Below are 23990 nucleotides of genomic sequence, written 5' to 3'. Positions count from 1 at the left end.
GAGTGTTGTACATAGGGAGTGTGCTTTTATAGGATTGTTGATTGCAAATCTGCGTGTGTAAATAGTTAATATTTTACAATAATGTCGGTAAGTGAAATGTCAGACGAAGAGCAATCTATGTCCGATAGGAGCATGAGAGCCCTTTTTAGGGCGATCGCTAAATTAAAACAGTCTAACGAGGAATCTACTGTTAGATTAAAAGAGGAACTAAAACAGGAATTAAAACAGTCTAACGAGGAATCTACTGCTAGATTAAAAGAGGAATTAAAACAGTCTAACGAAGAATCTATGGCTAGATTAAAACAGTCTAATGAGGAATCTACTGCTAGACTTAAAGGGGAGCTAACAAAATCAACAGACAGGTTGCAGGAATATCTTAATGAAACCAGTCGAGAATTAAGTGATAAAATAGAGTCTTCTAAAGTTGAAATGCAAGAAAAATTAGTAGGACTTAGTAATAAGATTGCCGATAATTGTAAAAGGTTAGAAGAACATATCCAGGAATCGCGCGAGGAAAAAGCTCGCATGCGAAACGATATCACTGACTTAACCGAGAGACTAGATAGTGTCAATATCTTAGTTGTAAATGAAATACAGAAAAATAACGATATGTTACGAGATGAATTTTCTATGCAAACAGAAACTGTTCGCAGAGAATTATTGAAATCTATTAAAGAGGTCTCTACCAAACCTGTAGAGATTTCTTCAATAGATAATGTAGAATTAGAAACATTAACTCATCAAGTAGAAAAGGACCATACCGAAATCGAAAACATGAAATTTTTAATTACTGAGATATGCAGTAATCTTGAGACTGCCAAAGATAATAATATTGACGAAGGTACAGAGCGTTCACATCGTGAACACAGTGAAGAATCGATATTAGCTAATCGCGTATCCAATACAGAAATGCGGATACAGGAAATTACGAAACGGTTATCGGAATTAGATAATAACGAGAACATTTCAGGTAGCAGAGGTAATAACATAATCAGAGACAACAGTCGCATCGAATTTGCTAGCACGGATGGCAACAATATGAATAAGGCAGTCACGGCAAGCCAATCCGATGCAACTCCGTCTCTGCCAGCTAAACAGAATCCGACTATTTCTCTCGCAGAATGTCTGGATGACATAACAACAAATTCAAATGTAGCAAGTCGATTTCCTGTATTCAAACCAGGAGGCGAACTGCACCCTATAATCTTTATAAAAGCTTTTGAAACATCATTATCTCCTAAATGGAGTAATGAAAAACGCATTCAATTTGTAATAGGACATTTAGAAGCAGAAGCTGCGGAATGGGCAGTACTGCATAGAAATGAATTCAGGGATTGGGATGATTTTGTTAAGCAGTTTAAACAAAATTATTGGTCGAGAGGAAAACAACAACACTTAACTTTAGAGTTGTTAGACCCTCCTCCATATTCTAAACGGTGGGGAGGTTATAGGAATTATTTTGAATGGCATTTAAACCGTGCTAAATTAATTGAAGAACCAATTATTGAAAGTCATTTAATACGAGTCCTAATTAGTAGGTTACCGTATTACGTAAAGGAAAGAATGATAGAAAGAGAATGGTCACAGCCGTGCGAATTGTTAGGATATTTAGAGCAGTTAGATATACTTAATAGAGAAAGGGAAGACGAGAAGTTTAGATTTGGTAGAAATGACAATCCTCGAAACAATAATAATAATTCAGAACCACGAAAAGCTAATAACAACAATCATAGCCGGTTCTGTTATATAAAACGTCAATCTAAAGATAAAGAGAGCCAACAAAATCGTGGTAATAACTCTAAAGTGCGGAAATTACACAATAACGATCATGAGATAAATCATCCTCAAGTAATTAATGAAGGTCAAGTGGTAGGTGACGTCATCATAGAACGTTCGGAAAACTAGTAAAGTCCTTTAGTACGGGTCAACTAAAGGGAACTATTGGTCAAGATTATACAAGACCCAATTGCAATTTATCATTAAGCTGCCAAAAGGACGGTGACTGGCAACAAGATTTACTTCAGGAAGACAATCAGATAAGGGAGAATGTAACTTATAAACCCGTTATTAAAGGTTATATTAAAGATACCGAAGTAAATATTATAGTTGATTCGGGTAGCGAAGTAAGTATTTTATCCAAAGAATTATTTCAGCTTAAAAGAAAATATTGGAATTTCCCGACTTTACCTGTAACTGGGGTGAAAATTATAGGAGTTACTGGTAAAAGAAGTCAAAATATTACTGAGGAAGTTTATGTAACTTTTGAAATTGCTAAACAATTAATTGCTCACTCTGTACTCGTCGTAGCCAACTTAAATGTGGCCATAATTTTAGGTATAGATTGGCTGTGTAAATATAAAGCTATATTAGATTTTAAAGACTCTTCCTTAACCATCCATAAGGAGGCATGTACTTTTAAAGTGAGGTTTTCTAACAGTCAAGTACCTGAAGATTGCTACGAATCCTTACAGATTAAGTACGCACCGACCATGAATCTATTAACAGATTTTAGTGATCTTGGGTATGCAGTATACCAATGTCAGGCTAGTAATAGTATCGAAACCGAAGTGAAAGAAAAATGTTTATCTACGAATTGTCTATCCGAGCAAGAAAAGGAAGAGTTGGAATCTTTGATGTTAGAATTTAGAGCCGTCTTCTCAGATGAACCGGGGAGAATTAAAGATTACGTTTGTAAACTTAAGATTAAAGACAAGAAACCATTCTTTAAGAAACCTTATCCTATTCCAGTACAATTCAAAGAAGCGGCTAGTAGAGAAATAAGTAAGATGCTAGAACAAAACATTATCGAACGATCATGTAGCGCTTTTAACAGTCCGTTGTGGGTAGTTAAGAAAGCCACTGGTGGGGTACGACTGGTTCTGGATGCCCGTGAATTAAATAAAATTATAGAGATGGAAAGAGACAGACCTATTCCTATGGAGGACGTACTTCTTAAGATCGCTGGTTCTCGTTATATGAGTACAATGGATTTGACCGCCGGCTACCATCAAGTAACATTACACCCGGATTCACGGCAATATACGGCTTTTCTTTTTGAAGGCAGATCATATCAGTTCCAAGTTTTACCTTTTGGACTTAATATATCAGTGTCAACTTTCATTAGGGCATTAGATTCTGCTTTGGGTCAGCAATTGTTACAAAAGATTATTTTATATGTAGATGATATTTTAGTAGCTACTAAAACGTGGGAAGAACACGTAACGATATTACGGGAATTGTTTAACCGTTTAATTGACAGAGGAATTACTTTAAAATTATCTAAGTCTTACTTCGGAAAGGAGGAAGTGAGATTTTTGGGGCATATAGTGGACAGTAAAGGTATTAGGCCAGACCCAGCACGTATTGAAGCTATTGCTCGATGCCCGAGTCCTAGAAATCGGAAACAATTGAAATCATTCCTAGGAATGGTAGGATTTCTGAGAAGATTTCTTCCAGGGCAGGATATTGTTAATCCTACATTACTAGATTTATTGAAAGAGAAGTCAGTATGGCTCTGGGGACAAAAGGAAGAGGAAGTTTTTAATAAGATAAAAGGAGCGTTAAGCAAAGCCAAAATGTTATACCACCCAGATTTCGATCAGGACTTTGGTATGTGTACGGATGCCTCTGATTATGGTGTGTCTTGTGTAATATTCCAAGGTGATCTGACCAATGAAGAGGGATTATATCGGCCTATTGGATTCGCTAGTCGAACTTTAAATAAACATGAAAGAAATTATTTTGTATCCGAGAAGGAAGCTCTCGCAGTGGTATGGGGTTTTCAACGATTTAGAGGATTATTAATGGGAAGAAAAACAATTGTATATACTGATCATCAGGCTTTAATCTTTTTGAACAATTGCCGGTTACTTCACCGTAGGCTATTACGTTGGGTATTATACTTGCAAGAATTTCAGTACGAAATTAGGTATATAAAAGGATCTCAGAATGTAGTTTCAGATGCTTTGTCAAGGCTTCCCGTAGGAATGGAGAATATTAATATTGCAGAAGAACCAGGAACAAATTATCATGTTTACTTCCTTTTGACTAAGGAGAACGAACGTAAGGTTAAACGGATAGTAACTGCTGTTAGATGCAATCAAAGAAATGACGATCAATATAGGGACCTTATACAAAACCTTAATAATGGGGACGAAACAGTTAACACCCGGGGTGTGTGGTTATATTTTAACGACTTGTTGTATTGGAAAGCACAGAGGGAACACCAGAGATGGAAAATCTGCATTCCGGAAACTGTTGTGGACGAGTTAATTACTTATATTCATGAAGGTTACGGGCATTTCGGAATTCATAAATGTATTAAACATCTAATGAAGTATTATTATTTCAAAAATATGTCCCGTATTGTGAGAAGTATTATTAGGGCTTGTGAAACCTGTCAAAAGGTTAAAGTTAATAACAAATCCAAGCGTTATAAATTATATGCTGTAATTCCTCGAGGTTTGTGGGATCTACTGTCATTAGATTTTTTCGGCCCTCTGCCTCGGAGTTCAGGAGGATTAACATATGTGTTTGTTGTAATGGAATGTTGGTCCAAACATGTGAAACTGTATACTTTGAAACGAGCGAATACAGCAAGCGTTATACGCTGCCTCACCCGAAATTACTTTGTTAACTGGGGCATTCCTAAACGACTTATGTCTGACAACGGTAGTGCCTTTATTAGTCAAAGATTTCAAGATATGATAAGACAATATGGAATCAAACATATCTTAATTTCGAAATATCACCCTCAAAGTAATTTAGTAGAAAGAGTCATGAAAGAATTAGGACGATTATGTAGAACTTATTGTGCACATAAACATACTCGGTGGGCCAAACTAATGCCTGAATTCGAAAAGATATTAAATGAATTGCCTCACCTAACGACGGGATTATCACCTATAGAAATTTTAGGCAAACGAATTATAGGTGAGCCTTTACTAGCTGCTTTACCTTGGCCACCAGTAAATGAGATACAACAATGCATTCCAGACGAAAAAGTTTGCGAACAGATTGAAAAAAATGCCGAACGGAGAATTAAAAGTTATAATCAACAGGCTATAGAACCCTCATTTCAGGTAGGAGATCTTGTGTTAGTACGATCTCATCCGAAAAGTTCTAAGATCGATAAGGAATGTAGAAAATTCTTCTTTATCTTTGAAGGTCCATATGTTGTACATAAGATTGTACATCCCAAAGCATTACTTCTTATGGAACCTTCATCAGGTGTAATTAAAGGATTATATAGTGTTGATCAAATGAAACCCTTCATTCCTAAATAAGTTAATAATTAGTATATGCCACACACGGAAGAGCATTCATAGTTTATTCATGTGAAGTTTTTCGTGATAGTTACGTATTATTTTAAAGAATGAAACAGAAAGCTTAAACAAGTGTTCTACAATAATCTACTGGTACTTCAAAAAAAGAGAAAGATAACCAAAAGGGGGATTTATATGGAGGAAATTTTGCTCTTAGGTCAAAAGGAATTTTGCGTATTTTAAATTTACTCGGATAGTAGGAACCAAAGGGGATGGTTGATAGTTTTAGGGACCATGGGCGTCCAGAGCTATATGGCTCACGAGAACATAGCAGAGTGCCTTTAATAGAGGTTTGTAATAGTGTTAATATAGAACACACCAAACGGGGCTCTCTCGCTTGTTTCTCCTAAATAAATGGCCATTACCCAACAAGGTGTCCGAAGGTAAAGAAAGCCGTGCTGAGATTCTAAAGAAAGTTTTGCTTGATTTCTTCTTGACCTCAGGCATAAATAAGGCATTAGGGAAAAGAATGACGTAAAGTAAATAGTACTATTAGTTATTGTGAGAAACGTATTGGTAATATACATTCTTGGAAAGAATAACTCTAGTAAATAAATGAAACTATAACTAATCTATCACAATTTGAATGCTCTGTCCTAATGTACAACGTTAAAAAACGTACTAAATTAGTATTTATTAGCAACTATTAACTGAAGAGGAGCAATCTCCCTATATTCGGCTACGAATTACCATAATAGCACAATTAAGAGTAAATGACAAATAGTCACAACAATATCGTATTAAAAGGATTAAATCTATCTAAGAGCAAGGGCTCTAGGTTACGTAAAATGTGAGAAAAATGTATTAACAGTTAAATATTGTATATTGAAAAGTTTTAATTTCGGTTAAGACCTGACAAACTGAGCTTGTGGGTGGGGTATGTAGTGGGACGAAATTAAACGTCACCCATCCACCAAGTCAGCCCAGTTTGCAGGTGACTATAATTTAATTTAGTTTTGTTTATGTGTTTTCTTATTATTTGTAATAAATGTGAATTATCTAAAAGTTTTGTATTTTTTTTATGTGTTTCATGTACGGAGAGATCGGCGCAACGAACGGGGACAGCATCTTCGTTGCCGCGACCAGAGAGGAAATTGCTGGCCGCTATACGTCGCGGGTCGACAGCCAAGGAGCAACAGAAGATCCTGGAACCGAGTTGATGCGTCGTGTTTCTAAAAAATTAAAAATGAATTTTTATACTTTTTTTGTACAACAATGACGTCATAATGATCTTAACCTTATTGAAAAGTTAGTCACTGTCTGTCAACGCTCAAGTTCACATCTGTATGTGTAGGAAGCTAATAAAATAGTGTATGCTACTAAAGTTGAAACACGTGTCTTGAAGATTTATTTATGAAGAGTTATGTGAACGGATTAATAATATATTTGACAAGATTATTGATTCAGACAGCGTTGGCCGAAACTTTGAATCTAAAAAAGTTTATTTAATGTGTGATTCTGATATCGATTAGATCAAGATAACGTGTGTCGATATAATTTTCTGAGGAGAAACAAACGAAATTTAAATTCGAAAAAGTTACAAAAACCAATCGGCCCAAGTGAGGTAGTTCTCTGCACACGACTCAACTGATGTTTTACAGTTTCGTTCAAGAACCATTCTATGACAATTTAAAAAGAATATGAATCATTTTTGAAGTGGGTTGTAACCGACGTAGGTGACGAAGTCTGCACATGGTCATACATATATCAAACGAAAAACCTAATACGTCGTTACACCGCAACACATCCATGCCCGAGGCAGGATTCGAACCTGCGACCGTAGTGGTGGCTCGGCTCCAGACTGTAGCGCCTAGAACCGCACGGCCACTCCAGCCAGCTTAGCGGCTTCATTCTGGAACATATCCCAGCCGAACAAGCGGGTTTCAAACCACAGAGAAGTTGCTGCTACGAGATACTAGCCCTAACAACTTTCATACAGGCTGGTTTCCAAGAAAATGTGAAGACATCTGTCGCGTTCGTAGACCTAACTGCGGCGTATAAGACAGTCTGGAGAGAAGGGATGATATACAAATTACTAAAAACAATCCGAGGAAGAAAAACTGTAACTCTCATCAACACTATGATAAACAATAGATATATCCATGTTTACTTGGGAGAAAATGTGAGCAAGGAGAGGAAATTAAGTAATGGTGTACCACGGGACTCCGTCTTAGCCCCCCTATTATTCATCCTATATATCTCCGATCTCCCCAATACCACGTCAACAAAATTCTGGTAAGCGGACGATATTGCTCTTGCTTGTAGAACTAAGGATCGTCGACGATAGGAGACAATTCTCACAGAAGATCTAGCCGTTACGAGCGTCATTTTAGAAAGTGGCGACTGAAGTATGTACAATCCATCTGACCATTAAACAAGCAAATGCGGAGCTCAGAGTGAAACTTACCGGAAACACTCTTTGCATCAACAAGTACCTCGGTGTCACCCTTGACGGCACCCTTTCATACAGGAAACATCTTGAAAATACTACTGCCAAGATGAAATCTCGTAACGATATTACTCAAATATTGTGTGTAATGACATGGGGAGCTTCAGCAGATACTTTGCGCACATCATCCATTGCGCTGGTCTTCTCAGCAAGCGAATATTGTGCCCCTGTGTGGCTAAGCAGCTGCCACATCAACTTGATCGACGTCCAGTTGAACCACACTATGTGGCTGATAACTGGGGCAATCCGACCAACACTGATTTATTGGCTTCCTCTGCAGAGCAACATTTATCCACCCGCAATCCGCAAAAGCGAGGCCTTGCTTAGGGAATACTGCAAGCTACAGGAGAACTTGGAATTACCCATAGAAGAAGACATACCAAGTTTACGACAAAATAGACTCCGTTTAAGAAGCCCACCATTACGGCAAGCAGAAGAGTTAGTTGCCAGTAATACTGGGGTGAGAGACCTGTGGAACAAGAGCTGCCAACTTTTTGAAAATCGTGAAGAGCGTGAGTGGTTTCGAAACTATAATTTTGATACTGCTGGCACAGATCTCGACAGGAAACTGTGGGTCAAATTGAACAGAGCTCGCACTGGGCATGGACGATGCGCAGACTCTCTTTACAAATGGGGTGCTACAGAGTCTCCAGTTCGTGACTGTGGGGCTCCAAAATAGACAATCAAGCCCCTTGTGTTCCCACCAGGGGAGTTGGGACGACCTCATGAAAGCTGATGACACGTCACTTATATGGATTAGAAATCTAGATATTGACATTTAGTTAGTCTTGTATATATTTTTGTATTTTCATATTCCTGTTATATGTAGTATTACCAATGTTATACCTGTAATTTTAAACTGCATGTGAGCCATATGTATAAATAAAACAAAAATAAAAGAAAAACGCTGTAATTTAGTGATACGTATCGATAAATATAAATCAGACTGGTATCTTATTTGGATTGGCTACGCTAACACAGCACACCTAAGAAAAAATTACTCATCCGCAGGAACTGTCACGTTAATACTTTATAACACATTTGACGAGGGAGAAAGTAGACAAGTTGCATCATGTGCTAATTGGTGGGAGAGCCCGTCGAGTTACCAAATTAGGGGATGTTGATTCCTACGTTCCACCTACTGTTCCAAACAATCCAATACATTTTCTGTAAAATTAATATCGGATTATTTGGCGAGCAAGTCGAGGTGTGACAGCATACCTGAACGTTCTTCATACCAGGAACGGATGTGTGGAGCGCTGTGAAGAAGACAAGAATATCCGCAGCATATTCATCTTGAAGATGCAGAAGACAACAATAACAATTTGTCACAGAGAATATTGAAACGAGCAACCTGGTCCATGTTAACGGTACACTGAGTCAGTGGGCTCAAGTCACGGTGCGAAAAATATCCCAGCCAGATCACCACCTCCTCTCTAAACCAGTACCCTGCATACACTGTTTCTTTCTTTGACCCATCGGGGTTCTCTAAATCCTGCATCGTTTGAAAAGAGGTTGCGATTTGTCACGCAATCTGTGTTGATTGGTACACTGAAGGCGTTCAGTTCTATGTGCTGCTGAGCAGTAGCCCTTGTGACATACCCGCCTCCATATGTCCACTGCATGAAGTTCCCTTCGCAATATTCGTACAAAAACTCATTGAAATAGACCTGAATCCACCGAATGTACCCATTACTGGTAAGTCTGAAAATGCTTGTCGTTGACAAGGTATGACATTTGTCTCCAGTCCTTATCGGTTACGATGAATTTACCAGCATATCAACAAAGAGAAAGCTTTTGTTGACACAGAAACACCAAACCGATGCATAATCCAAATAAGTTCTCGAATATAACAGAGTGTTAACTTACACTACTGGCCATTAAAATAGCTACACCAAGAAGAAATGCAGATGATAAACGGGTATTCATTGGACAAATATATTATACTAGAACTGACATGTGATTACATTTTCACGCAATTTGGGTTCATACTTCCAGAGAAATCAGTACCCAGAACAACCACCTCTGGCCGTAATAACGGCCTTGATACGAATGGGCATTGGGTCAAACAGAGCTTGGATGGCGTTTACACATACAGCTGCCTATGCAGCTTCAACACGATTCTGCAGTTCATCAAGAGTAGTGATTGGTGTATTGTGACGAGCCAGTTGCTCGGCCAGCATAGACCAGACGTTTTCAATTGGTGAGAGATCTGGAGAAAGTGCTGGCCAAGGCAGCAGTCGAACATTTTCTGTATCCAGAAAGGCCCGTACAGGACCTGCAACATGTGGTCGCGCATTACCCTGCTGAAATGTAGGATTTCGCAGGGATCGAATGAAGGGTAGAGCCACGGGTCGTAACACATCTGAAATGTAACATCCATTGTTCAAAGTGCCGTCAATGCGAACACGAGGTGACCGACCATGTAACCAATGGCACCCCATACCATCACGCCGGATGATGCGCCAGTATGGCGATGACGAATACACGCTTCCAATGTGCGTTCACCGCGATGTCGCCAAACACGGATGCGACCATCACCTGGATTCATCCGAAAAAATTACGTTTTGCCATTCGTGCACCCAGGTTCGTCGTTGAGTACACCATCGCAGGTGCCTGTGATGCAGCGTCAAGGGCAACCGCAGCCATGGTCTCCGAGCTGATAGTCCATGCTGCTGCAAACGTCGAACTGTTCGCGCAGATGGTTGTTGTCTTGCAAACGTCCCCATCTGTTGACTCAGGAACCGAGACGTGGCTGCACGACCCGTTACAGCCGTGCGGATAAGATGCCTTTCATCTCGACTGCTAGCGAAACGAGGCCGTTGGGATCCAGCAAGTCGTTCCGTATTACCCTCTTGAACCCACCGATACCATATTCTGCTAACAGTCATTGTATCTCGACTAAAGCGAGCAGCAATGTCGCGATACGATAAATCGCAATCGCGATAGGTTACTATCCGACCTTTATCAAAGTCGGAAACGTGATGGTACGCATTTCTCCTCCTTACACGAGGCATCACAACAACGTTTCACCAGGCAACTCCGGTCAACTGCTGTTTGTGTATGAGAAGTCGGTTGGAAACTTTCCTGATGTCAGCACGTTGTAGGTGTCGTCACCGGCGCCAGCCTTGTGTAAATGCACTGAAAAGCTAATCATTTGCATATCACAGCATATTCTTCCGGTCGGTTAAATTTCGCACCTGTAGCACCTCATCTTCGTGGTGTAGCAATTTTAATGGCCGGTAGTATATTTCAGATAAGTTTGAGTAGGATCAGTGGTACAGTTTCGGAAAGAAAAAATACTGTGAGGGAATATTGTATCAGTGCAAAAAAACACTCGCCGTAGCTTTAAGGTATGCTTTAATTTTCCGTATGCTTTGTCACTAGTAATGCTAGCAAAGAGATAGCAGTTACACGTTGTCTTCTCCTATGCAAAAATAGCTTGCATTCATTAAATTTATAATTATATGTTAGAAAGTCAACGTAAGGAGTCTTTACTGTGTTCGGTACCCTATGAATCACAAATTTCGTTGTAGCGTAAGTGTTGTGGAGAAGGCTGGTGACCTGCAAAGAACGTACCTGTTGGAGGGGTAGGTGAAAAAGAAAATTTTAATACGGTATAAACCTGCAAAATTTGGGTAAATTTTACTCTAAAGTTAAGCATATCGTGTATTTACAGTTTATTAGCAGCTGTTACGATGTAAGGTACATCTCATCTGCATCAGGCAGGTGAAAAGCAGATTGAGTCAAACGTCCACTAACACTTACACTATCTCATCCTCAAATGAATCACGCCCTCTCTCATTTGATTTTAGCTGCAGTGTTTTCCACTTCTCTTGCACGTCAGCAGCTGTTACTTCTAGCCACGATTCTCTTGTTTTCCTCTCCGTTTTTATTTCTTCATCTCGTGTCCTGTACAGACATATGTATTTCTGCACTTCCATGTTGCTCACTTCAATGTCTCTACGTTCCATTTGACACATTCTGAGCATGCAAAAAGGTAGCGTGTGATCAGCTCCATTTAACGGTACGTGACCGGTATCGTCGTTGTGAATGCCAGTACAAACGCCAGTGAGAGCAACGGTTGTGTGGCTGCAGCGAGCGAGAACAACGGTATGTACTATTTGTAAATAAACAAAAACATGGGTAGTGCGATGAGCGCCAGACTCCAGTGATCCCTGTCAATCAGAAGCAATGTCACCTGTACCACAGAAGGCGCTGAATAAGTTCAGTGTTACCTTTAATAATAATACTGATGTATAAGGTACTTCTTAGTCAATATGAAATTTTAAAGGATGTTTAAAATATTTTAAAGTTACAGTGTAAAGTTACTAGTATACTCTCAGATCATTTTACGTAGCGTATGTGCTTGTTACAGATGCACCTAATCTGTATCATAAAATATAGGAACTGCAGACTTTGTAATGCAGTTTTATACATTTCGCTGAATACAGCACTTTTGTACGCCTTTTTAAACACCATTTCTGAAAAGTTTCCAATTTATTTACATGAGCAACAAATGGATAGTTATTCAGCAGTCCACCAGAGAATTAGCTTTTATACACATCACCCGTCTCATGCAGATTCAGTCACAAGATAGTTAACACACTAGTGCGGCTGAAGCACGGAATATGATTTATGCTGTGGAATCACCTTATTCTATGATATTTTAATACTGACGTAATCTGGTATACTCTCTCTTAATTTTAATGAGGTGCAGGTGGAAGCCGATCTTTTCGTTTGAAATTATTGTGATTTTGCCCGACAGTTAATTATTTTTAATAACAATCAGTCACTATGCGGCACCCGATCGAATAAAATGCCATTCTTTTCAAACAGTTCTCGTCGCGACTGCTAGGCCCTTACAACTGAAGCACGAAGAACAGCGCAGACAGCACAACCCACGGTTTATGAATACCATTTTCTTTACTAATGTTAGTAATAAAAGCACCTCATTAGCATACCGAAAAAACGGCCGTTCACAAATCACGTGAGATAGGTTGCCAAGAGTAACGTGATCTTCGGGAAATGATATTCCTCTCCAGCCAAGCAGTAGTGTAAAAGCATTACTCAGTAGCTTACGGAAACTTTTGACTTGGCGATAAATGCATTCATTGCATAGCAGATAGAGCCTATTATGACTTCACTGCAACAAGCTGCATGAATTCAGAAATCTTCATGTCATCACGATTCGGTATTACACCTCGATATGCCTCGATACAAGGGTACAACTGTGATTATTATTGTTATAGTTATTCCTTCTTTCCGAACGATCATGATTCGTTGTATCGACAGAAATGTTGTGCGCATGATCAGCGAAAAGAAATGAAATTTACAAAACTCGAATGCAGTATGACAGACTCCCAGTCCCCCGCCTTAGAAGGTTGCGCTGATGTCGCTACTCAATCGCTAATGCTCTCGTATGGTCCTCAAATGGCTCGTAAAATTTTCAGCTTATGCTGCCCAAAAATATTTGAGAAGCACATAATACTAAAGCCGGTTTTTTTGCATCTAATTACACTACTGTCCATTAGAAATTGCTACAGAAAAAAAAGCAGATGATAAACGGGTATTCATTGGACAAATATATTATGCTAGAACTGACATGTGATTACATTTTCACGCTATTTGGGTGCATAGATCAAGAGACATCAGTACCGAGAACCACTTCTGGCAGTAATAACGGCCTTGATACGCCTGGGCATTAAGTCAAACAGAGCGTGTACAGGTAGAGGTGCCCATCCAGCTTCAACACGATACCACAGTTCATCAAGAATAGTGACTGGCGTATTGTGACGAGCCAGTTGCTCGGCCACCATTGACCAGACGTTTTCAGGTGGTGAGAGACCTGGAGAATGTGCTGGCCAGGGCAGCAGTCGGACAATTTCTGTATCCAGAAAGGCCCGTACAGGACCTACAATATGCGGTCGTGCATTATCCTGCTGAAATGTAGGGGTTTCGCGGAGATCGAATGAGGGTAGAGCCACGGGTCGTAACACATCTGAAATGTAACGTCCACTGTTCAAAGTGCCGTCAATGCAGACAAGAGGTGACCGAGACGTGTAAACAATGGCACCCCATACCATCACACGGGTGATACGCCAGTTTGGCGATGACGAATACACGCGTCCAATGTGCGTTCACCGCGATGTCGCCAAACACGGATGCGACCATCATGATGCTGTAAACAGAACCTGGATTCATCCGAAAAAATCACGTTTTGCCATTCGTGCACTGAGGTTCGTCGTTGCGTACACCATCGCAGGCGCTCCTGTTTGTGATGCAGCGTCAAGGGTAACCGCAGCCATGGTCTCCGAGCTGATAGTCCATGCTGCTGCAAACGTCGTCCAACTGTTCGTGCAGATGGTTGTTGTCTTGCAAACGTCCGTATCTGTTGACTCTGGGATCGAGATGTGGCTGCAAGATCCGTTACAGCCATGCGGGTAAGATGCCTGTCACCTCGACTGCTAGTGATACGAGGCCGTTGGTATCCAGCACGGCGTCCCATATTACCCTCTTGAACCCACCGATTCCATATTCTGCTAACAGTTATTGGATCTCGACCAACGCGAGCAGCATTGTCGCGATACGATAAACCGCAATCGCGATGGGCTACAACCCGACCTTTATCAAATTCGGAAACGTGATGGTACGCATTTCTCCTCCTTACACGAGGCATCACAACAACGTTTCACCAGGCAACGCGGGTCAACTGCTGTTTGTGTATGAGAAATGGGTTGGAAACTTTCCTCGTTTCAGCACGTTGTAGGTGTCGCCACCGGCGCCAACCTTGTGTGTATGCTCTGAAAAGCTAATCATTTGCATATGACAACCTCTTCTTCCTGTCGGTTAAATTTCGCGTCTGTAGCACGTCATCTTCGTGGTGTAGCAATTTTAATGGCCAGTTGTGTATGCAGTACGATCGTGCGAAAGATGATGAAATTTGGTGATTCGTTGAGTGTAAGTTTCCTCTGCCAGTCACCACGGATACAAACTCCGCGGCTATCGATTCACGTTCACCCACTCAGATGCAGGAACAGACTCGCGCGGCCTAATGTTCTATTGCAATATTTTTTTGCAATATATATTCAACCAGGAGTGCTGTTACTTCGGAAATTTATCTGCCCAGAGGCACTCGATAAGGAGATCCGAGCTTCATCATACAATATTTCTGTAAGAGTAAATGAAAAGAATGGTCATCGACTGCCGTATACTTTAACCTGTCCAAAACTCGTATATCGTCCGAAAACATCTAGCTGAAATTTTTCGTTTTCGTAAAGCGACTGTTATTTGCTTCCATTGGCTAACAACAGCGCCTGTGCTTATTACAAGGTGCTGTGTAATACGGCCCAGTGGTTTCAGCAGCGGACAAGCGCGCGGTGAGGATCGGGTTTCCCCTGTGTGATAGGCACCCCGCAGGGCTGAGCAAACACTCATCCCGGTCGGCAACGGCGGGCTGGCGGCGCGGCGCTGCGATTCTCCGACGCCAATGCGGGTGCCCCCAGGCGGCGCGGCCCGTGCAGGAGGGTGAGTGCAGCAGCCGCTGCTGATCCCAATCGCTGCCGGCGTGTCTCCTTGTGACAGTACTACCATAGCAGCACGATATCTGCCTGCAAAATATGGCACTGGACGCATATCCTCATTGCTGAAACTGTCAATTTTGGAAAATCCCAAATACAGGCACATACCAGCAGTGTCCTCCACATATTCATAAAATTTCCCTCCGTCTGTAGATATGTAATATATGACAACCAATATTCCGGGCACTAATGCAATTGCCTGTGTTTAGGACCTGTTATACAGGGCGATTCACCTGCCCCTACAGCTGGGTTTTAAGCAACCTGCAACGCCTTCAAAAATCACGCGACATTATCACATCCTCTCTTTCGCTTGGTTCAAATGGGTCTGAGCACTATGGGACTTAACAGCTGAGGTGAGCAGTCCCCTAGAACGTAGAACTACTTAAACCTAACTAACCTAAGGACATCACACACATCCATGCCTGAGGCAGGATTCGAACCTGAGACTTTAGCGGTCGTGTGGTTCCGGACTGAAGTGCCTAGAACCGCACGGCCACTCCTGCCGGCTCTCGTTCACTAACTGCAAACTAATACTCCAACAGAAAAATAAACAGGATTTTTTTGTAGGAAATTTAATATTGTTAAATATTGTACTAAGATACACTTTCGGTAGAGGCCATAGATTTCGAGTTATTCTAGAAAAACGTACAAAAGTGACCTTCAAACGCGTTTTTCTTCAATAACTCCAAACTCCTGGCCTCCAGCGAAAGCATATAGCAGTATAAAATTTACATACATTGAATTTCCCTCAGAAAGGTCCTGTTCATAGCTAGCAAGAGAATGTGAACATTTCGCACACGGTTTTTGATGTTGCAGGTTGCATAAATCCTGAACATTAGCTCACTGACCCAGTACACCTGTTAGTGACTGGGTGTTATGTTGACGAGTTGCGCAACGGATTGATCTGACAAGTATCCTTTGGCTCCTGCAGGAAGCAATTTCCACCCCACACTACTACAGACGTCAGACAGACCCTCCTAATGTACCAAAAAGAAATGCCTGAAAAACGTTCAGCAATAAATTTCTTCTGGAGTCGTCTGTTGTAAGGAAAAGACACAAAAATATTCTATTTTCTTACATAACTAGTGCGATACTTGGGTACTGGAGTATTGCTAGTTAGTGTAAGAAAAACATTAAACGAACGGAAAATATTATTTATTGCAAAATTTAAGAAAAATCAAATGAAACTTTTATTTATAAACTGATACACAAATTTCCGCGTTCTTTACAGACTAGGAGGTTACCTCTTATGGATAGGAATCCTGTTAATGACATTTATATACAAAGTGTGGGAAAGCTCTTTTATCCCTTTCCTTTAAGAATGTTATTTAATCTGCAGAATGGCTGAGAGCCACGCATACTCAAATTGAATAATTATCTGATTGAATTTTTCTAAGTACGGTCGAGACTGTCTTGTGAATAATGTAATAGAGTGACGTGAATGAAGTATGTTATTTCTAATGGACAAACGATGGGGCTTGCCTACACTGTAGCTCACAATACCGTGAGCTGCGACGACTGCTGCCTACGTCGTTCGCCGCTGAAAAATAGCAAAACTACCTCTTTCTATCTGGATTGACCTTCGCCAATCGAACTCTCACTACGCCTTGATGAAGTCAGGGACACCTATCTGCCCCTCGTCTAACTATTGGCGTGGTACAATGGTCATATAACCACTCCACCGTGACGCCACTCAATGTTCGCTCACAGGCGTTAACTAACACTCTTTCTGTGTTCGCACCGCACATTAAGTGTCACGGCCAACACAGTGAATTGGTTCAAATGGCTCTGAACACTATGGGACTTAACTTCTGAGGTCACCAGTCCCCTAGAACTTAGAACTACTTAAACCTAACTAATCTAAGAACATCACATACATCCATACCCGAGGCAGGATTCGAACCTGCGACCGTAGTGGTCTTGCGGTTCCAGACTGTAGCTCCTAGAACTGCTCCGCCACACCGGCCGGCAACTCAGTGAACAAACGCTTAATTACGAGCGACTCAATATAGGGTATCACTCTGATTCGCTAGCGACCGAGGTGCTCTCTCAATGCAGTACTGAGTAAAGACTTTGTTCTTCACTCTGTATGTACACGCACGAGCACACTCCCTCCCACTACATGTTCCCGCTTCAAGAGCATCACTGGAATGACTTCCTTCCACACAAAAAGTGAAAGGGTATATCATCCGCTGTCTTTCCCTCACTCCTCCGGCTCATTGCGTCAGAGATAGTCCACCAATCAGTGTTACTCTCACAAAAAGGAGAATGGCTAAGCTGACCAATCCGGAAATATACAGCACCTGCATTTGGCGTTTACTGTCCACTTGTGAGAACTCTGAAACTGCGCACTAGGTCCATCAAAACAATGCATATGCTGGGGCACTCCCAAACAATACAGCGGATTTTGCTTTTAAGGTGAACACGAAGGTCATTATGCCTTTTCTCTGGCAAAAGCTGTTTTGATCCGTGGGCGGTCGGCCAGCCGGTGCAACTGCATGCTAACCCACCCTCCTATGGACTTTCCAGCGGGCTGGTTGCCTCTACTGAACAAAAACTCCTGTGCCCATCGTGTCTTGAACGTTTGTGTACGCCAGCCTCGAGTTTTTAATCTTGGTGCACACTTGCGATTTATTTATTAGATTTGCATATCGATTAAATGAAAATATGTAAAATTGACTCTAGCCTATCGAGTATGGCCTCAAATGAAACGTCTTGATACTCATAATACGATGGTGAGGTCGGAATATGTATGAAATGAAGGTCAGGAGATCACGCCACCTTACACACTGTAGCTTTAATACACAATCTTCCTTTAACTTCAAATCTTTCCATTTTTCCTTGCTCATGCTAATCTTTTCACCCTAAATTATACACTAATATTACACCCAAGAGCAGATAAGCTATTGTGAGCGCCTCAGTCAGACAGTGAATTGACGTCACTTACTTGCATTAAGATAGATGTAGAGGAATTATGGGCAGAGTTTAAACAGACTGTAAATCGTGGCCTGCAGAATTATGTGCCTAGTAAGTTGATGAAGGACGAAAATACCCACAATGGTTTAATAAACTGAGAAGCAGAGGCTGTTGAACTATCGGTTCAAAAGAAAATGCGCAAAGGACGACAAGCAAAGGTTAATAGAGATTTGTGCATCTTTGAAAAGATCTGTGAGCGAAGCATGTAACTACTACCACCGTCATAACTTAGCAAAAGATGTGGCAGAAAAACCGAGAAAATTCTGGTCCTATGTAAAATCGCCAAATGGATCTAAGGCTTTCATCCAGCCACTTGTTGGCCCGTCTGTGTGGCAATTGAAGAAAGCAAAACGAAAGCCGAAGTTCCAAAATTTCACGTCAAAGAACTCGTTCACGCAGGAGAATAAAACAAACATACCGTCGTTTGATCGCCGAATAGATTTCAGTATGGACGACGTAGTAACAACCTTTTTGGCGTACAGAAACAACTGAAGGCGATGAATACAAATAAGTCACGTTCCGTATGAAATCCCAAGTCGGTTTTTCAAAGAGTACTCTATGGCATTGGCTCCTCACTTAACTTGCATTTAACGTTAATCAGCATGGCTTTAGAAAGCATCGTTCGTGAGAGACTCAGCTTGCCCTTTTATTACATGATACACTGCGAACTATGGATGAAGTGCAACAGGCAGCTTCCATATTTATAGATTTCCGGAAAGCGTTTTACACTGTGTCTCACTGCTTTAGCAAAAGAAGGTGCGAGCATACGGAATAGGTTCACAGATGTGTGAGTGGCTCGAAGACTTCTTAAGTTATAGAACCCACTATCCTGTCGTCGACGGCGAGTATTCATCAGAAACAAGGGTATCGCCAGGAGCGTCCCACGGTAGTTTAACAGGACCGCTGTTATTATTTATATACATAAATTATCTGGAAGGCAGATTGGGCAGCAATCTGTTGCTGTCTGCTGCTGATGCTGTGTTGTACGGTAAGGTGTCGAAGTTGAGTGACTGTAGGATACAAGATGATGGAGACAAAATTTCTAGTTGGAGTGATGGATGGCACTTGGCTCTAAATATAGAAAAATGTAAGTTAATGTGGAGGAGAAGGAAAAAGAAAGGTACATCCTTCTTAACTCCAACTTGTGGTTCTTGATCTTGACGTTCAATTTTTGTTACTCTCATTTGAATTTTGTGAAATTTGTTGGTTATTATTCTTTAGACCGAATTGTCTAAGAACCGTGAACATCGTATTGGTGGCTACAGATGCCATTATGGTGAATGGAGGCAAAATTCCCCTGGCAGAATCAAAATAGACAATCTGACCAAGTCGCAGTACTACGGCAGATGACCAGGTACTTTTTGCAGACTCCAAGGATGATCTACAGAGAATAATATATAACCTGCACACAGTAAAAATGTACAATATGGAGATCCCCCTCAGTAAACTAAAGATATGAGGATTCACCGGCAAGGACCACAAAAGAACCAAAATTTTAACACACAACACAACCCTTGACAAGGATCAGCATTCAGATACCTAGGGTACAACCTCAGCTACATTCAAGAAAACGATGTGCAACACAAAACCACAAACTTCACGATACTCCCAGGACAAACAAATAGCATCTGCAGACTATCTCTTGTTCGGCAGCACACAAGACTCAAACCGTACGAGTCCCTTGCCAAACCTACCATCTTGCGTGGCAGTGAAGAGATGACAACCAGGACTGATAAACATCCGGGTACAGCTGATGAGAAGAATAGTTGGCTACACACTGGGAGACTGAAAGAGGTCAAATCACGGCTTAAGTGTCTCAAAACAAAACCAATTCTCAACACAGTACAGATCTACAGAACAATTCGGGGAGACTGAGTACGATGGGCGAAGGCCATCTGGAACCTCCAAGAAATCCGCATATACCACCCCAGTGGTAAGAGAGATGGATTGAGGCTGTAATGGGTCATTAATAATAATGGATAGGAGGAATAAAATGAAAGAATGGGAAGAAGAATATTAGCGTGGATGTTTTGCATAAATACTAGTTGTACTTGGCCACTAGTTGCTATGGTTCAATCTGATTAAATTAAAAATAGCTAAATACGCGTGGGAAATGGGTATACGTCCTAATCATCTTCTCCCTCATGTCTCTATCCATCTCCTCCTCCCCTTGTCTCCCCTCCTCTTTCCCCTTCCAGCTCCTTCTCCTTCCCTCTGTCTCCACCTGCCCCCTCTCTCCCCTTCTCTCTGTCTAACAGCTCCTGCCTACTTCCTCCGTACATTTTCTCCTCCCCGCTCTATTTTCCTCCTATCACCTATCTCTGTCCAAATAGTTCAAATGGCTCTGAGCACTATGGGACTTAACATCTGAGGTCATCAGTCCCCTAGAACTCAGAACTACTTAAACCTAACTAGCCTAAGAACATCACACATATCCATGCCTGAGGTAGGATTCGAATCTGCGACTGTAGCGGTCGCGCGGTTCCAGACTGAAGCGCCTAGAACTGCTCGGCCACACAGGCTGGCTATCTCTGTCCATCTCCTCCTTTCCGCTCTCTATGTCCATTTCCTCCCACCCATCTCCTCTCCCCACGTTTATCTGACTCTGAACCTTGTTATTGTTACTGCAAGAAAAAAAAGGGGTTCAGATAGTCCTGAGCGCTATGCGACTTAACTTCTGAGGTCATCATTCCCCTAGAAGTTAGAACTACTTAAACCTAAATAACCTAACGACGTCACGTACATCCATTCCCGAGGCAGGATTAGAACCTGCGGCGGTAGCGGTCGCGTGGGTCCCGACTGTAGCGCCTAGAACCGCTCGGCCACTCCGGCCGGCCTATTGTTATTGCAAATTCAGATATTGTAATCCGAATTTTTAACCGAGTATCGTGTTAAATTTGAAGTAAATCGGTCAATAACTTTTCAGAAGATATATATATATATATATATATATATATATATATATATATATATATATATATCGTCCAACCGTTTATTAGAGCAGTATGTAAAAATTTGAAGTATATCAGTCAAGTACTTTCTGAGATTTTTGGTATCAATGTTTCCCTATTATATACTACATATATGTTTATATATTACATATATATTAAAATGTCTAGCCTATGTCCATCTGAATGTTTATTAGATTAACGCGTCAAATATAAAGTAAATCTGTCACGAATGTTTCGGGTATTTCGGTAACAATGTCTCCCCTTTATGTATAACGAATATAATTATATATTTTGCGTATCAAAACTTGTATCCTATGTCCACCTGGGTGTTCATTAGAATACTGTAACATATATTGGGTAAATCTGTCAAGATCATATCGAAAATGTTAGTAACAATATTTATCATCTGTCTATTACAGAGATATTTATGTATTACATATATTAAAATATGTAGGCTATGTCCATCGAAATATTCAATTGAGTGTCGAGTAAAAATCTGACGAAAAATTTATTTATACATTATCTATATTAAAAATGTGATCGCAACGTTGTGTCGAAATGCAAGTCAGAAATTGGAAGTCAGTCGACCAACTGCTTTAAGAATTCTGCGAACACAAACAAAAACAGGCCCAATTATTACATCTAAAGAAAATTTTTGTCAGATTATAAATAAGATCCATCGTGCCGTTATGTTGTCCTGCACTGCCTATTTCTGATAGACGTGAATCACTATGCTATCCACCCCACAATCGTTAACATACCGATCCTCTACCATTAGCCCTCAGGGCAGCGGAAATCTGTAACCATAACCAAAGTCCACGTCAACGAGCCACTTAACTATCTCGAACACTTCCGCTACCTGTCTCTGAAGGGAAGTGGATTTATTTCATTCTTATGGTGTTTCAATATTGAATCTTAACTCACTGCAGTGTCTTCTGTGGTTGACTCTAATCTTTTGGTGGAAAGGCCCGTAGTTATGTGATACGTTCAGTTCCTTCCCTTAAGAATGTAGTTTTTTAACTTGAAACTAGCGTTACCAATGTCTGTTGCAGCAGACTTGTACATGATTTCGAGGATCCCCAAGAGTGCTCCGTCTCTGTGAACATTTCCAAAAGTGTAATCGTGACAGTTTTAATATAAAGGCAGGCTGCATTGTTAAGGATGCCATGTTACTGCTATTGTAAAAATGTCACATAATATTTCGCTAACTATAAGTTGTAATGTATTAGGGAGAGAGGGCACTCATCCACCGGGAGATGGAGAAGGAGTCATCCCACCCAGCAGATACCATCTGGTGTTCAGAGCTTCGAAGCCAAGTGATCCGCCGCTGGAAAACCTAAACGCTACAAGGGAGAGCTACACACCCAGCGCATATTTTAGTCAGCTATTAGGTCACAGATAATCGGCAGACAGAGCTTGCTGGTATCCAAAGAAATGTAACCAGCACTTTTTATGGCGCGAAGTTGGGTTCTAAGTGGGAAAACTGATGCCCAGGTATGCTGTGAATGACGTTTATTGAAGAAAATATAAAAGCTTCTCTTCTCCTCCTTCGGAGTTTAAATACACTGAGATAACAAAAGTCGTGGGATACCTCCCAACATCGTGTCGAACCTCCTTTTGCCCGGCATAGTGCAGAAACTCGACTTTGTATGGACTCAACAAGTCGTTGGAGGTTGGAAGTAGAAATATTGAGTCATGCTGCCTCTACAGTCATCCATAACTACGAAATTGTTTCCGGCGCAGGATTGTGTGAAAGAATTGGCCTCTCTCGATTATGAACTATAAATGTTCGATAGGATTCATGTCGGGCGATATGGGTGGCCAAATCATTCGATCGACCTGCCCACAATGTTCTTCCAACCAGTCGTGAACAGTTGAGGCCCAGTGACATAGCACATTGTCATCCATAGAAAGTCCATCGTTGGTTGGGAACATGAACTCCATGAGTGACTGCAGATGGTCTCCAAGTAGTCTGCCATCGGCTCATCCCATCAGACCACGATTTTCCATTCGTCTAGGATCCAGTCAATATGTTGATCGGCGACTCCATAGAGTGCTGTGTTCACAACGACCATATGATAATTAAAATTAGAAGGAAAGTCAGCACTGGCCATAATTTTGATGATTTATTAACAGCAAAATGGATTTTCGATCATATAATGATCATCTTCAGTGCTTTAGCGTACAAATTAAAGCTCGTAGGCAGTCGTGTCTAGTTATTAGCAGTAACAGAAGCTATGAAACGATCCCAATAACTGTTCAGTTACTAGCTGTCTAGTTATTAGCAGTAACAGAAGCTATGAAACGATCACAATAACTGTTCAGTTATTGTGATAGTTTCATAGTTTCTGTTACTGCTAATAACTAGCCACCACTGCCTACGAGCTTTAATTTGTACATTAAAGCAGTAAAGATGATCATTGTGTCACCGAAAATCGAATTTGCTGTTAATAAGTCATCAAAATTACGGCCAGTGCTCACCTTCCTTCTAATGCTACCAATCAATATGGACACGTGCCCAGACGAGGCGCTGCAGGCGGTGTCGTGCTGTTAGCGAAGGCATTCGCATTGGTCGTCTGCTGCCGTAGCCCATTAAAGCCAAATTTCGCCGCCGTGTCCAAACAGATACCTTCATCATACGTCTCACATTGATCAAGCAGTATTGCTTGACAGCACAGACAACTCTACGCAAACGCCGCTGCTCCCGGTC

Source organism: Schistocerca piceifrons, chromosome 7 (assembly GCF_021461385.2).
Source record: "Schistocerca piceifrons isolate TAMUIC-IGC-003096 chromosome 7, iqSchPice1.1, whole genome shotgun sequence".
Lineage (NCBI taxonomy): Eukaryota > Metazoa > Arthropoda > Insecta > Orthoptera > Acrididae > Schistocerca > Schistocerca piceifrons.
This window is presented reverse-complemented; position numbering follows the sequence as displayed.